Source organism: Macaca mulatta, chromosome 17, assembly GCF_049350105.2.
Source record: "Macaca mulatta isolate MMU2019108-1 chromosome 17, T2T-MMU8v2.0, whole genome shotgun sequence".
In the NCBI taxonomy this organism is placed as follows: Eukaryota; Metazoa; Chordata; class Mammalia; order Primates; family Cercopithecidae; genus Macaca; species Macaca mulatta.
Genome location: NC_133422.1, coordinates 98029845 through 98045176, shown reverse-complemented (window position 1 = coordinate 98045176; position 15332 = coordinate 98029845). Strand labels below are relative to the sequence as shown.

At 37.9% G+C, this 15332-nt stretch overlaps 1 long non-coding RNA gene across 1 annotated transcript; it reads right to left on the bottom strand.

Moving 5' to 3' along the window:
• Positions 1-1486: 1486 nt before the first annotated feature.
• Positions 1487-3946, bottom strand: LOC106994386 (uncharacterized). The gene is made up of 2 exons (XR_013407684.1): positions 3825-3946; positions 1487-1851 (listed from the first exon to the last, which is right to left on the bottom strand). It is a non-coding gene; the product is annotated as an uncharacterized LOC106994386 (long non-coding RNA).
• Positions 3947-15332: the final 11386 nt, after the last annotated feature.

Below are 15332 nucleotides of genomic sequence, written 5' to 3'. Positions count from 1 at the left end.
CTGGGTGAGGTTTGGGGAGGAAAAAGGGTAACTTTCTAATGATCTGAAATTCTGAAATACTTAGGAGTATTTAGAGCAGAGTAATATATTTAGGCCTACATACTCAAAGGTTTCCCTGGATAGTTTCCATCCTGATGGTCTAGTATGGATTTCAGAGCTCTCAGTAAACATTAAAACCCAGTGCCTACCCAGGGTCATTGATGGAGCCTGGGGAACAGAGCTGACCTTTTTGGGGCAGATGAATCCTTTGAAAGTGTCTGACACTCCTTGCAAGAACAGCACGTGCCTATACCATGTCCCTTCCACCAAGAGAGCTTTGGGTTAGAACTCAGATGAATTTATATTTAAAATTCTAGCTATGAGAGCTTGGGCAAACAAGACAACTTATCGAAGCTTTAGGTCCCCAATATATAGATTAATTGATAGGTGACTGATACAGATAGAGTTCCTTTGAGAGAAACAAAAATCTCTACTAAAGAGAGGTGTTGATGCTTACTGCCATATGTGGCACAGAGAAGGCATTCAGTGTAGGCAGCTTCTATGGTCATTATTACTGTTACTACTGTGATTTTTCCAATTTTTTAAATTCCCATTTACCAATAATAAAAGTCCCACCTCACTTGACTTTAGGTTCCTGGATATGTGTGTGTTCCTCAGATACCCAAAGTGTGATTTTACTTGTCAGAGAAGGGAATTTCGAGGAGCTTTGGGCCTAGATAAATTAATGTCTTCTATGCAGCGTTTATGATAATGATACATACACATGATTTTCTCAGTAAATGCATTTGAATGACTCTCCAAGTTTGATGCTGTATTAGTTTTCTAGGGCTGCTATAACAAAGTACCATAGACTGAGTGGCTTAAACAAAAGAAATGTATTTCACAGTTCTGAAGACTAGAACTCCAAAAGCTGGGTGCTGGCAGGGTTGGTTTCTTATGGAAATGCCTCTCTCCTTGAGAGGCATTTCTTATGGAAATGCCTCTCTCCTTGAGAGGCATTTCTTATGGACAGGCCTCTCTCCTGGTCTTGTAGATGGTCATCCTCTCCCCTTGTCTTCATATAATCTTCCCTCTGCATCCAAATTCCCTTTTCTTATCAGGATGCCCATCTTGTCATATTAGAGCTGACCCTAGTGGTCTCATTTTAATTTAATTCTTTCTATGAAGACCCTGTCTCCAAATATGGACACATTCTGAGGTACTGACCCCAACGTGAATTTTGTGGGGGACACAGTTTAGCCCATAACACACGACTTAATTTTATACATGTCTATTTGATCTAATTTTCTACTTAGTGGCCTTTTATTTTCCACCTCATCAATTATATTTTCCCAATACTTATCACTTTTGATCATTATTAATTATTGAAGCACCTTTAAATTTAATCTGATACAAAAATGCCCTAGACCAGGTACCAGGTAGAGCAGGCTGGGATCTCACATAAGAATATATGGTAGAAAGAATTAGAATTTTATTTCATAGAGAGTAAGCCCCAAGTATTTTCTTTCTTTATAACCTCCAGTGTCATGCAGTACAGTCAACTCACAGCACATGCCTGTGGGAAAGATGAGTGAGTCAATGAATCAATTAGCAGGATTCAAAGAGCAACAGCTGACATTTATAATCCCTCTTCTAAGCACACAGAATAATCGTGTTGCCTTGTTGAAGACTCTTTAGAGTTGCCTGGCTGGGGAATCTTTAGTTTGAGAGAGAGCCTGGGGACTCACACTCATCATGGAGTAGCCTGAACTGCATCTTGAGATTTGCCAGTGTTTCCTGAGTAATCTGAGCATTGCTCCAGCAGTGTGAAGTTATGTCAGGGACATAAAAAGCCAAGGTCTCCAGTATACCCTGGGGAGAATGAAGACAAGAACATCACACCATTTAAATGATTAAAGCAAGAAATTCAATAGTGAAAAGTGATATGGCATTGCATTTTCCCTTTAAAAGGATGAATTCTGTTTACTTTGACCAAGAGCAGGCTTAATTTAAAAACAGGGTGGTGATCCAGTTTATACCAAAATACCAATATATTCAAATAATAAAGTAAATTAGCCCTTCTGATAAAAATAAGATCTTATCAAAATGCTAACCACTGTGGCGTATCTACAAAGAGAATATTGCATAAGTTCAAAATTGTCCAATTCCATGGAGAAAGCTTTTATCTAGTTTCTTAAACACTTGTAGCTTCCTTAACTCCACAGTTTATCCCATCTGTAGTTTCCAAATCCCTATGTGTTCATTTTCTTTTCCACTTGAGAACCGAATAATTAAGATACATATGTACATGATATCTAGATAGACACATAAATATCCATAGATAAAATAATAAAAATCCTAATATCTAGCTAGCTAAAGAGTATTGTTCCCAGTACACATTTCAGTTATCTTAAATGTTTGTTTTTTGTGGGTTTATTCTTTGGGTGGGAGTGCCTTGGTTTTTGTTTTTATTTTTAACAAAGACAAAAGAGAAAGAGGAGAGAAAAGATAATTGCACATTCTAAGTGTTTTATCAGAGTCTGAGAGTAGAGGCTGTGTTATGATTCCTGGTGGAAATCTGTTTTCATCACAAATCACCTCACAGTATGATGCAATTTATCATGATTGTCATCCTAGACTCAAGGGGGAGCAGAAATAGAATTCCAGCAGCTCTGTGCATAAGGACCTATGTACTCAAGTGCATGGTTAAACCTCAGTGAAATCGTTGCCATCATTGGGTGCCAGCCACCGGCTACTGACAGTAGTTTTCCCCAACTGCCCAACTTTTAAGAGGCTGGTTTAAACTCACATCAATCAATAAATATTTAGGGCAAAAATCACTCAAGTGCATAAACATACCACCCCAAACTCAGCAACACAATACTATATGCATTTCCAATTCTTTATGTAGACAGGACATTTTACAGTTAGTTCTTCCTTTTTTCTTTTTTTTTTTTTTAACTGCATTTTAATGCCCCAGGTTTGTTTAAACTTCTGTCAGAATGTTGACTCAGACCGAGATTTTATTTTTAATTCAGGAAAGAAGAGGATATAATGTCTTTAAAAGAAGAAGGAAATTCGGTGAGTTTTCTGCAATTAGCACCATAGAAGTCAGTTAAGATGCCTTCTGGAAATTTCCAATAGATAGGGGTAAGTTAGAATGACAGCAGGCAGCAAATGAAAACAGCACTTGGCAATTTGGGAATCGTTTTTTGTGACAAACTATCTGGTAGGCAACAATTTTGGCTTTCTCTAAACTTGTATAACTTGCTGTTATTTTGGCTGATTTTGATCATTAACACAATTGCACATAGAGAACTGTCAGTAAAATTAACTTCGGGCTGAATTCACGCCTACTTTCCCACCTCATTCTACTTAAGTACTTTCAGAAATCCCATGCTTTCTTCTAGAAACTTTGAAGCAAAAAGAGCTAGAAAGGAAGGTGGCCAGACTGCTACACCTCCCCTCCTTCCCATCATTATAGATCAAGCACTTAAAGTGAAGTTTAGACCTCAAGTCTATCTCTCCAATTCATGCTTTCCTATAGACTGGATTTTTTAGTTCAAGTTTATCTGGCTAAAATGTAAGTATATATTCATATCACTAAATAGAAAGACAATGGTCCACAAATGTGCTCCACTTTGTTTCCTACCTTTAAAAAGTTGTATCATTATCCAGTTGCTCAATTCATAGCCTAGGTCTTCTCTTCCTTCTCTTTTTCTATGGTAACACTTAACTAATCACTTTTTTTTTTGTTTCAAATTTTCCTTTTCCCGTATCTCTTGCATCTGCCCATCTTTTCCATGTGCCAACAACATCCAGTTCAGACCTCAGTCATTCCCTACCTGTTTATTGCAATCGCTGTGAAGAAGCTGTCTTCCTCGAGCCACCCTTACACATTAATTCTATGATGCAGCTAGTCATCTTTCCAACATGAAAATCTCTTCATGTCACTTTTACAAAGACTCCGCATAAAAATCCAAATGACATGGGGTAGTTAACAAACCCTCATGACTTGTCCCCAGCAAACCTCTCCAGCCTCATTTGTCGCTTCCTTAACTAACCTTGAGCCCCAGTATTCGGCTACTCACTGGTGCCCAGAGCAGCCATGATTTCTTTACCCTCTTGTCATTTTCCCTGTGCTTGGAGCTTCAACTCCTTCCCCTGCTTCAGTTCTTCCTTGGTTTCTCGTAGAAGTCAGTTCTTGCAGAAAACCTGTGACAGTAGAAAACTTGTGACTGTATCTCCAGCAGGGTACTGTGAATCCTGTGTACTCCTTAAATAATTTCTTGCAAAAGGGGCTTACTTTTATATTCCATCTCCCTCTATCTTAAAAGCTCCTTAAGAGCAGGAATTCTTTTTCATCATCATTTATTACTGAATCCTGAGTATATAATGTAACACCAGGGCCATAGAAATTTCATGCTTTATAAATATTGTGCAAACAATGAACGAAGAGATGGCAGAGGAAGATGTCTTAGAAATCAATATTACAGTTGTGTTGCTGTTGCTGTTGCTCCAGTGAGGTCTTGGGGAAATTATTCACCCCGACTGGATAGCTTTAGCTCTTTCATCTTTGGAGTGAATATTTAGTGAGGACAACCCGCTTCTTAACTGAATGATATTGAGGTGGTAACAAGAATTCCATCCACATTTTTACTTTCCAGTGTTTGGGGCAAATTCAGTCATTTTGTAATCATAAGTAGAAATTCAGTAACTTGTTTTCTAATCAAAACTAGAAATCCATATAAATGCAAACAGTGAATGCTCTACCAAAATTACATACAAGTCAGCATTGAAAATAAGAAGTGGTTTTTTACACCCTAGGCGCTTAGAAAAAGATGGTTCTTATTTTTTAAATGGATTATGTTCTGCAATAAAGCATATGTTTTATATTTTCCTAGGCTACAAACATATGTCACAATGTACACTGTCTATTTGTACTATAAGTAGTTTGCTTTAAAAAATAAAAATATTGATTTTTAAGCTTTCTCTCCAAATCTCTATTTGGTTCTCGGGTTTTTTGCTTTACTTCTGTGAAGAGAGAGTTTATGCCACTTTGATACTTTCTAATTTTCTTCCTGTGCTTCTGAAAGACAACTATGTGTCTCCTTTTGTAAAGGTATTCATTATGAAATTATAACATGGTATAGGTTGAGACATGACAGGATATTTTACCGACTATGGGGAGTCAGTAATAGACCTCTTTATTATCCTAGCAGTCAAAGCCCGGCTTTAAAATGTCAAGTGTCTCTGCAATGCCTAATTCCAATTTACTGGGGAAGAGGAAGGAAAGATTAGAAAGAGATTAAATGTATGGGTATTTAGTACCATGAAAAATTGAATTTATTAGAATTAAAATTATTATAAAAAAAGACCAAACCATGGTAGTCCTTGGAATGCCACCTTCTCATTTTGAACTTCTTGAGATGGAACATGAATTAGTGACTATCTAAGAAATCAGAAATAAGATATCCTGGGCCTTAGAAATTTTTGGTTTTTATATCTATAAAAAAAGGACACATCCCAAGTTGTACTTACATTCTTAATCAAACATGTTTTTAAAAATATACAAACATAATTAGAAGGTGAGTAGGTAAATTGGATGCCTAGTAATCAACATTTAGTTATAATTTATGATGTCTTAATTAGTTTCCTTATAATTTAATTGATGAAAATTATTTACATGTACAAATAGCCACTGACTGTGAAAGCTAGTGGAGCCAAGATCCCACTTACATTATTTTCCCAACCAATAAACAAACAAACAAACAAACGCTTTTAGCAACCAAATTATTTTTGTAGTCTATTGTTTAGACATCTGTTCTGTTTACTATTACAGTGTGAGAATGCTGTACTAGGGAAGTGAAAAACTGTTACTGTGAACAGTGGAGTTTCTCCCCCTCAGTACTACTGACATGTGGGATGAGAAGATGCTTTGCCTTGGGCAGCTGTCCTGTGCATTGTAAGAGGCTGAGCAGCATCTCGGCCCTGCTTCTGCCTACTGGACACCAGAAGCACGCCCCTCCCAGTTACAACATCCAAAACCGTTTCCAGGCATTGCCCCCAGTTGGGCCACCGCTCTAATCTCTTAGTGTTCTAAGTCGGGAACGTGCCATTTGTCATTATTTAAAGCACTCAGTGATAGTACAGCACTTAGTTAAAAAAAAAAAAAAAAGGGAAAGGTATGCCTATAATGTTGTGCTAGATGGTCCAAGAGAAATAGGAACCCAAAGTGTAGAAAGCAGCAGGCCTGGGGTTGACCTAACAAATCTCAGTCTCTACAGGCTCTTAGCCAGCCCCTTCACTTTTTTTTTTTTTTTTTTTTTTTTTGAGAAGGAGTCTCTGTTGCCCAGGCTGGAATGCAGTGGCACTATCTCGGCTCACTGCAACCTCCACCTTCCGGGTTCAAGCGATTCTCCTGCCTCAGCCTCCTGAGTAGCTGGGACTACAGGTGCATGCCACCATGCCCTGCTACTGTTTGTATTTTTAGGAGAGATGGGGTTTCACCATACTGGCCAAGCTGTTCTCGAACTCCTGACCTTGTGATCCTCCTGCCTCGGCCTCCCAAAGTGCTGGGATTACAGGCGTGAGCCACCGTGCCTGGCCACCCTTCACATTTTTATCCCTCAATTTTCTACCATAAAAATGAATAATACTAATAATTCTCTCATAAGGTTGGGGTCCCAATCAAGGGAGCAAAAACATGAGAAGGACCAATGAACTACACAGATGGACGAGCCTGGAGGGCGTCATGCTAAGTAAAATAGGCCAGGCACAGACACACAAATGCCGCATAGTCTTACTCATATGTGCAACCTAAAAAGTCAAACTCACGGAAGCAGAGAACAGACTGGTGGTTACCAGGGCTGGTGGACTGAGGGTCAGGGGAAGATATTGATCAAAGGGCAAAAAATTCAGTTAGATAGGAAGAATATGTTCAACAGATCTATTGTACAATATGGTGACTGTAGTTAACAACAATGTGTTTTATAATTTAAAATTGCAAAGATAATAGATTTTAAGTGTTTTCACCATACACACAAAAATGAGTATGCAATTTAATGCAAATGTTTATTCGCTTAACTATTCCACAATGTATTCATGCAGCAAAACATGTTGTACATTATACACATATACTTTTATATGCCAGTTAAAAACTGGCCAAGATAATAAATAATAATCTCAGCCAAAAAAAAAGGCCAGCAAAGATACTAGCACATAATGAGTATTCAAAAATTTGTTTTATTATTAACAAAACATGATTCAAAAAGTAGTTCAAAAATATTTTTTGCTACGCTGTTTGCAGAGAGAATTTCTCTTTTTATCATGGATCAAATGATTTTAGATAAATGGAGTCAAATTCTCCCACATAGCCCTTATAATTTCAGGAATTTATAATTAGTATAACACTTCTTCTTAGCCTTAGTTATTAAGAGGTAGTGTAAGCTAATGGTTAAGAACACGAATTTTAGAATCAGACAGATCTAGGCAAATAACCCTTCCTCCACTGTGATTTTCTACGCCTCACTCAGGCATCAAACCAAACAAATCATAAAGCTGTAGTTTTGTTTTTGAATTTACTTTCTACTGATATGGGCTTGGAGGTAGTTCTAAGACAAAAAAAAAGTACTGATGCTTCAGAAACATTGAATTAATGGTGTTGCTTGAAAGTTAAGAAACAATAGAAAAGGAAAATAAAAGAAAAAATGTGTTAGCAGAGTAAGGAGAAGGGAAGGAAATGTACATTTAGTGCCCGCTACACACCAGGGACTACAGCAGCTTCTTCGGCAAGGACGATCTACTTAATCCTCACCATGATACACTGTTAGCTTCATTTTACAGAAGAGCATCAGAGGGGTGTTGTAACTTACTTGATGGCACACAGTAAGTAAATAACGGAATGAGAACCAGCACAGAAGTCACTCTGACTCCAGAACAGCTGTTTTTATATACGACCACGGGCTGCCCGGGTACACCCCAGTCCTGACAGTTACAGAACTGTTCTTTACGTCCAGCTCTTGCTGACACTACACAGAGAGAATACTGAATTTTAGCACGTAAGAAAAAGCAATAGTTATCTTCACAAATGTTACCATCTCAAAGGAAGTAGCTGTATCGTTATGATTATTTCATCAGTTGGCTTGGGATACTAGCCTGTTTATGGAGATTAAATTCAATTTTAAAAAGGTTTCAGTGGGAGGCCGAGGCAGGTGGATCAGGAGGTCAGGAGATCGAGGCCATCCTGGTTAACACAGTGAAACCCTGTCTCTCCTGAAAACACAAAAAATTACCCAGGTGTGGTGGTGGTAGCAGGCGCCTGTAGTCCCAGCTACTTGGGAGGCTGAGGCAGGAGAATGGCATGAACCAGGGAGGCAGAGCTTGCAGTGAGCTGAGATTACAAAAATTAAAAAGGAGAATGCAAGTTTCTAAAATCCAAAACATTTCTATAAATGAAAGAGTCAAGCTGTCAAAGTACCAAAGTGATGAATTTTTTGTGTGGTTGGGGTAAACTCCTTAATGTTAATACAGTTTTGTTGTATTATAGAAAAATGTGTGACACCATTATCTTATACAAAAGATCTGCCCATTTTATAGACACAGCGGTTCCCCTTATCCCCAGTTTTGCTTTTGAAACTTTCATTTACTCGAGATTAACTAATTGCAATCTGAAAATATTAAATGGAAATTTTCAGAAATAAACAATTCATACGTTTTAAACTGCCTGCTGTTCTATGTAGTGTGATGAAATCTCACACTGTCCAGCCCCTTTATGCCTGGAGCACGAATCCTCCCCTCTTCCAGAGGGTTCCCACTGTGGATGTTCCCTGCCCACAAGTCACTTAGCTGTCTCAGTTACCGGACTGACTGTCCAACGTCTCCATGCTTGAGGTCACGTCATCCTTATTTTACTTAATAATGGCCCCAACGTGAAAGAACAGTATTAATTTTTTAAATTGTCCTGAATTCACAATCCAGGAAAAAGATATTAATGTACTCAGAGAATTTGTTCAAAATGCCATTTGCAATCCCTAGTCCTATTCTCTGAACATAGTATTGCATAGGTGCTTAGGGTACTTTTGAAATGAGCCATGTCACCAAAAGAAAAGTGACATTTGCTTTGTTACATTAAAACAACTTCAGAAGCATGCAGCAGCTCCTGAATTTCTTGGGATGGAATGGAGCAAGTTTTAATATTAGCTCACACATATATTTGCACTTCATGAAATTTATTACATAGCCTCGACTAATAAAAAAGTTAAAAAAAATTAGAACCAACTGAGGCTTTGTAACTCGGCTAAAAGCATGTCATTATAAGTGGTTTGTAGAATGGACTGCTTTTAGACTGATACCCTTTAATGTTCATATTTGTTTCATAAATTTGTCACCCAAATCCCTTGGTGAAATTTCCCTAATGTACACTGAACAAATAAAAATGATTCAAGATGTAAGTAACAAAATCTTCTCATTAAGAGGATGTCACTAACTGACCAAGAATATGTCACTTCATCAGCTCTGAAATCTTTAACAGATCAGTAAAATAAATCATACCAAGTGCATGAACTGAGAGCGTGGTTTCTTAAAAAATGCATCAAGTGAATTTTATTTTCATCTACTCAGATGGGCGATGAGCACTCAATGGGAGTAAAGATTGTTTTGGAAGGTGCAGATAAATTTCAATAACAATATCTAGGCGCCTGCAGTGTTGCTGGCAGTAGCTTATCCTAAGTATCTGCTCTTATTTTTTTTTACAAACTAAAGATCATGTTTGGGATGAAAAGTTTTACAAAACACACCCAAGATTTATTTTATGTGAATGAATGAATAAGTGTATAAATAGGGATTTTTGTTTCATGCAGTATTTTAGAAACTTGACACTAGTTTGTCTGAATTTCTTCCCATCTAGAAGTGAATCTATGCTCCCACTCTTTGAACCTGGAGTCTGAGACTGTTTGGACATGGAGTACAGCAGAAGTGAGGCTGCGTTGGATTTTGTACCCAGATCTTAAGACACCCAGATCTTAAGACACTCTTGAACAGAACGACCAGCACGTTGGTGGCTTTTCAAGGTATGTTTCAGGTTACCTCACTTTGCTAGATTACTCAGCTTCTGTCACACACAGTCTTTATTATTATTATATTTTAAGTTCTAGGGTACATGTGCACAACGTGCAGGTTACATATGTTTCCGTGTGCCATGTTGGTGTGCTGCACCCATTAACTCATCATTTACATTAGGTATATCTCCTAATGCTATCCCTCCCCAGGTGTGTGATGTTCCCCACCCCGAGAATTGAACAATTCTCATTGTTCAATTCCCAACTATGAGTGAGAACATGTAGTGTTTGGTTTTCTGTCCTTGTGATAGTTTGCTGAGAATGATGGTTTCCAGCTTCATCCATGTCCCTACAAAGGACATGAACTCATCCATTTATATGGCTGCATAGTATTCCATGGTGTATATGTGCCACATTTTCTTAATCCAGTCTATCATGGATGGACATTTGGGTTGATTCCAAGTCTTTGCTATTGTGAATAGTGCCACAATAAACATACGTGTGCATGTGTCTTTATAGCAGCAGGATTTATAATCCTTTGGGTATATACCCAGTAATGGGATGGCTGGGTCAAATGGTATATCTAGTTCTAGATTCTTGAGGAATGGCCATACTATCCTCCATAATGGTTGAATTTTTAAAGCAGGAAAGGGAACACAAACATATTTTGGAACTCTCTCTCTCTCCCAATTCTAATATACATGTCTATATGTTAAATATATATACATATGAATTAATTATAAAATCAAGTATTTGTTTCAGGTTCAGAATCAAGGTTTTTAGGTTCTACAATGGGACCATGGATATTTACATGGGCAGAAGAGATGACAAAGGTAATAAATTCCCTCACTGTTAGACACAACGCTGTAAGCACTGCCTTTCTCTTGAAAATAAGGAAGTCTTGGATACAGGCCCACATGTGGAGAACCCAAAAACCAGCACCAACTTGCAGCCATGTGAAGGAGTCATCCTGGCTGTGGATCCTTGATCCATGTGAGCTGCCTGCGCTTGCCAACGTCCTGTGGAATGCATGTGAGCTGTCCCCACCAGTGACAAAGATGCAGATTCGGGAGCAGCATAAATTAATGCTGTTATTTTAAACATGAGTCTTGCAATAGTTTGTTGTGCAATGGTAGATTAAGAAGAATATTTGTAAAACCGACAGATACACTAAGCAGTTATTTTCAAGAGAAAGACAATGCTTACAGTTTTGTGGTCAAGAACAAAGAAAATTATTACCTTCATCATGTATTCTACTCATGTAAATATCCATAGTCCCATGGTGGAACCTGAAAATCCTGATTCTGAAGCCAAAACACAATACATGATTTGATTTATATATAAATATATGCACACACACATATACACATATATATGCACAATACTATACTACATGTATACTATATGTGTAATTAATGTGTATGCATATACATTAGAATTGAAAGCGAGATCTCAAAATATTATTTTCTGCCTAAAAAGTAAATGTAGAATGTATATGGCATAAACTAGGTAACCTAGGCAAGTGAGGTAACCTGAAACACACTATGAAAAGTCACTAACTTACCTAGGTGTCTACAAGAATCCTCCCAGTCCCTGGTTCTAGCAAATTGACTGTCTGAGGTTTTGAGCAGAGACTAGAAAAATATACGGACTTCCCAAAAATAAGAGTTCTCAATACTAACATGTAGGAAGTTAAAAAAAAAAAAAAAATCTCTAGCTCTGCCTCAGAACAATTAAATTAACATCTCTGGTGGGGTGGATTAATATCACTATTAAAACAAAGCTAAACAGAACAAGAAGGGCCTAATAATTATAATATGGAAAAATCTAATAATTATTAGTCTAGAATTTCTAAAATATTAAGTTTGTTCTTCTATTTTCCAAAAAAGTGAAAGCAGGGGAGGAGTAGAAAGTGCTAATTTTCCTTCCTTCTCTCTCACTTTTCTCTAAGCCTAAATGATTCCCTGTCTTAGGGTAAACAGTTGAGCAAATGGAAAAAAAGTAAAATGAAGAAAAGTAGTAAATGCTAAAGGAAAAAACAGTGGCATCTACTAATAGGTATATATGTTTTTAAACCTGTAAATTCATCTAATGTTAAAGAATTTAAAATAAAGTACCCTGACACAACCAGAAGTTATTTTTTACTTCCCATCAGATTAGGAACATTTAAAGGAATGGGTAATATCTAGTCTTGGTGAGGGAATGGGGAAATAGAAACTCAAACATAAGAGATTGAAACATAAAGTTGTGAAACATTCATGGTGGTGATTTAGCAGCAAGTATCAAACGTAAAATCCACATTCTGTGAACTCTGCAGTTCTGCTTCTCAAAGCTCTGGCCTGTGAAAGCACCGGCACATGCACACAAAATACTCACTTTTGCATTATATCTAAACTCTAAAAACTGGAAGAACTCAAATATCAGCCAATACCACAAGAACCAATCAACTGTGGTGTATTTCTTCTGTGGAATATTATATAGCCATTGTTAAGAATGAGATATAAGTGTATACACCTTCTATATACACACAAAAATTAAAAATTAAGAAGCCTTAAAATAGAATGAGATAGATTCATAGGTAATGACAAACCCTCATCTCCAAAACATAGAATTAGCACAAATAATACATCTAAACCAATACATACTATCTATTGTACTTACTATATATAAAACATAGGCACGTGCCTTTGTGTGGGATACATACCTTTATGTACACATACATATATGTAGATGTAAATGTATATAAAATTGATTAGGAGAGCCACTCAAAATAATACAAAGTGGTTACCTCTGCATAAGGGAGAGAGATTTCAGAGAGGGATGTGAGACAAAGTGGAGAGAGGATTAAGGAGGATTGTTTATGTACTGCTGGAGTGATTTATTGTAAGATTTCTTCTCAATGAAAAGTAAAAGTCTTCAACACCAGGCTGTTGACAAAGGCTCTGTACCTGCTCATCCTCACTGGGTCTAAGAAATTTTGCCTTTGATCTTCTCAGTTTTCACAGCTAACATTTACCTTGCCCATTCCCCTCGCTTGAGATTTAATCAATCGACAGTGTTTGTGCACAGTTCCCATGTCCCGGCTTCCTCTTGGGTTTCTAGGATTATACAAATTTGACACAATTGTGACCCATTTTTCTACTGCTTTTCTAAAAGTAATCAAGTTTTGTTTCATCAATTTCCTAATTTTCACTACTTTCTTATTAATGTAATTTAGTTATCACTGCCTGCACTGAGAAAGTGGTCGAATAATTCGACACAAAGTGTTTAGAATTTCAAGCTATTTACACCAGTGTTTCTATCTACCAACAGTGCATATTGTCACAGTGACATTTCCATTGTTATAATTGCTAGTCAGTAAGAGATGGAAACATTGCGTCCTCCAAGATGACTTTGCCATGTGTGTAAGTCTACTTCATTTGTATTCGATGTTCTGAAAATTGTGTAGAAAACACGACTTATACACAATTTTCAGAACATTGAATACAAATGAAGTAGACTTACACGACTTATAGGCCGGGCGCGGTGGCTCAAGCCTGTAATCCCAGCACTTTGGGAGGCCGAGACGGGCAGATCACGAGGTCAGGAGATCGAGACCATCCTGGCTAACACAGTGAAACCCCGTCTCTACTAAAAAATACAAAAAAAAACTAGCCGGGCGAGGTGGCGGGCGCCTGTAGTCCCAGCTACTCAGGAGGCTGAGGCAGGAGAATGGCGTAAATCCGGGAGGCGGAGCTTGCAGTGAGCCGAGATCCGGTCACTGCACTCCAGCCTGGGCGACACAGCGAGACTCCGCCTCAAAAAAAAAAAAAAAAAAAAAAAAAAAAAAAAAAACCACGACTTATAGAGAACTCTGCACTGAAATTAGCTTTGGAAGCATTGTATTCCATAAATGTGCATCATCTTGGAAGCATTTATTGAGCACCTTCTACAGGAATAAATATGTTCTAATCATTCTGATAAAGATTATGAGCAAAAAAGTGAAATCCCTGACATCAAACAAGTTTGAATTCACTGAAAGACACTGATTACTCACATCTAAGAGGCAACTCTTTGGAGACATTTAATTGTTACTTTGAAAAGATTCACTGGACTCTTATTATGGGTTGGGTATGACTCTGAGTCCTGAAATAAATCAGGGAATAAAACAGGAAAGAAATACCTCCCTTCCTTCATGAAGCTCTTATTGTCCTGGGGGAGGCAGGCAATGAGAAACAACTAGATGATAATAATATGTAGATGATACAAGAGAAGAAAATCAGTACTATAAAAATAGGGGGAAAGAGTTGATGATTGGGAGTACAGGCAAGAGAGGGAGAAGCAGTAGGCATGGGTTACAGTTTCAGAGTGGTGAGGGTCACCCTCAGCAGGAACGAGGAGTTCTGGAACTACCTGAAGGAGTGGAGGGAGTTAGCCATGCAAATGTCACAAAAGAGATTCCAGGCTAAGGGAACAGATGTGGCAATGTCCAAGGGCAGCTGTGTTCCTGGAGTGTTTGATGAACATGATGAAGGCCAGTGTTTTGAATTGCAGGGGTAAATTGAGATTACAGACGATGAAGTAGGTAGAAAGCAGAGGTGAGGCCACATCATGTAGGTCTTTGCAAGCCCCTGAAAAACTGAATGTTTCTATTCTGAGGGGGGAGAAAATCGTTTGAGCACTGGAGGGACACTGCTGAACAAGGTACTTAAAGGGATCACTGTGGATATTGTGTTAACAACAGAACATCAAGGAACAAGAGTAAAATTATGAATTCCAGTTACTCAGTTGCGGAAATATTCCAGAAAAATAAGTGATTCTGTTTGGGCCAAGGTGGTAGCAATGGAAGTGGTCCAGATTCTGGACATATTTTGCAGATAGATTTGACAAGATTCCCTGGGGATTGAACAAGGGGTGTGAGAGAAAGGAATCAAGGATATTGACCAGAAAAATTGGAAAGATGAAGTCGCCATTAACACAGATAAGAAGAACCAGGGGTGGAAGTGGTATAATAGGGAAGATGAAGAGTTCAATTTTGCCTTGCTGAGTTTGTGCTTGCCGATTTGGTACTCAAGTGGAGAATATATAAGAAGGGCATGATGTACAAGGCTGGAATTCAGAAGTGACTCTGGGTTTTTGATATGTTTGGGAATCCTTATCATGCAGATGGTATCACAGGAAATAATAATGAATAAAACCCTCAAGGAAGTAAGGATAGCTGTATTAGTTCATTCTTGTACTGCTATAAATACCTGAGACTGAGTGATGTATAAGAGAAGAGGTTTAATTGGCTCATGGTCCTGCAAGCTGTACAGG